Consider the following 1,856-nt stretch of genomic DNA (forward strand, 5'->3'; position numbering starts at 1 on the left):
TTCCATTATAAGCAAACTGAAGGTATCAATTGGTCAGCTGAATAGTTCTCTGCTTTCCATTGTTCTCACCATCTCTCCAGTCGTATTTTTTATAAATATTGAATATTAAATATATGTGTGTGTGGGGGGGTGTGGCTGTGTGTGCATGAGTTCCTAGGTACGAACCTGAGGGAGGGAGGGAGGGAGGGAGGGAAGGAAGGGAGGGAGGGAGGGAGGGAAGGAAGGTCGACCAGTCAGCCTCCTTTCTTTTTTTTAAAAGTTATTTCCTCTTCTTTTCCAGAATTATTTATTTTGTGACTATGAGTACACTGTAACTATCTTCAGACACACCAGAGAAGGCCTCATCCCATTACCGATGGTTGGGAGCCACCATGTGCTTGCTGGGGATTGAAAACTCAGGACCTCTGGAGGAGCGGCCAGGGCTCTTAACCGCTGAGACATCTCTCCAGCCCTCTTTTTCCAGTTTTAAATAAGCCTCGTTAGTTGAGCGATCTGGGGAGTTGCTTTTCTTTCCAATTTGTGTGTGGGGGGGGGCAGCAATGGATCCAGTATCCAATTCCCTTTCTCTCGATAACATCTTATTACAGTAAGATGGCTCGATTTCATTTGCAATTACTTTCTTATTCTAGACGAAGGTTGATGAATAAATCTTCTTGTCGCTCCATGAAGGAGGAAAAATAATATTTGGCTAGGTCTATATTCCTTCATTTTTATTTCTCTTTGTTTCTTGTCCTTTCTTTAAAAGAAAGAGGTCAACAAATCGGTGTGTACCACCACCACCACCACCACCACCACCACCACCACCACCACCACCACCACCACCACCACCACCGAGTTGTAGGGATCCATTATGGGCCCTGTCTGTCTGCCTGTCTGATTCATTCGTGTTTATTTAAACGTCCTCCAATGATGGTTGTGCAGTGAAAGAAATGCGTGCCCGAGCTCGAGCTCGTGCGCAAACACACACACACACACACACACACACACACACACACACACACACACCACACGGGGGGGGGCAATGGGGGGTGAGGAGGAGGAGGAGGAGGAGGAGGATGAGGAGGAGGAAAGCTTGGGTTGGGTGGTTTGAGGATTTGAAGGTTTAGCCCTGCAATGTTCCTTACAACTTAAAAACTTTGTGACACACAAAGCGATATTCATTTTCTCCTTCTACTTTTCACTCTGTAGACCAAGATGGCAGACTATATCAGCCTTTGTGGAATGTGACCTTGTATTGCTTTGCCCTACTCTGCTCTGCTCTGCTCTGCTCTGCTCAACTTAACAGACGTGTTTTTGCTTTTGTTTATGATTTTTGCTTGCTTGCTTGCTCGCTCGCTCCCATGACTTGACTGTGGTTTCCCTTTCTATTACAGCACGGTGACCAGACTGCCTTGGGGTAATCAGAAAGGAGGCCAGAAGCAGTCTTTTTTCTGACGCACTGAGACTACATACCAGCCGATTTGGAGGAAAAGATATCCCTCTCTCCCTCCCTCCCTCCCTCCCTCCCTCCCTCCCTCCCTCCCTCCCTCCCTCCCTCCCTCCTTGACCCATTTTCCCTCTTTCCCGATACACTCAATAAATTTAAAGTAAATCAATGAATCAAGTCTCTAGTAATTTATTTGTTGGGATTTATTTGTTGGAAATTATCCCTCCACACCTCGCCCCTCCCCCCACCACTCGAGGATGTCTCCCTGGGGGGGGGGCGGGGGGTTGGGTGGACTCGTGTAGGCATACCTCTCCTCCCTTGGCTTTCCGGTCCACTTCGCTCCAGCATACCTAACTCTTTGGAAATGGTAATAGAGTTCATGACACACCCTCACAGAGAGAGGAAGAGTCCGATCGTTCACTGATTCGCT

General features: G+C 47.5%; 1 long non-coding RNA gene across 1 annotated transcript in view; it reads left to right on the plus strand.

Moving 5' to 3' along the window:
• LOC147997505 (uncharacterized) overlaps positions 1–1,597 on the plus strand; it is an 18,203-nt gene extending 16,606 nt beyond the window's left edge. The window contains exons 2-3 of the long non-coding RNA XR_015647786.1: positions 281–478; positions 1,374–1,597. This is a non-coding gene — a long non-coding RNA (uncharacterized LOC147997505). The remainder of the gene's footprint in view (positions 1–280; positions 479–1,373) is intronic.
• Positions 1,598–1,856: the final 259 nt, after the last annotated feature.

Source organism: Rattus norvegicus, unplaced genomic scaffold, assembly GCF_021556685.1.
Source record: "Rattus norvegicus strain SHRSP/BbbUtx unplaced genomic scaffold, alternate assembly SHRSP_T2T unassigned-0000116, whole genome shotgun sequence".
Taxonomy (NCBI): domain Eukaryota; kingdom Metazoa; phylum Chordata; class Mammalia; order Rodentia; family Muridae; genus Rattus; species Rattus norvegicus.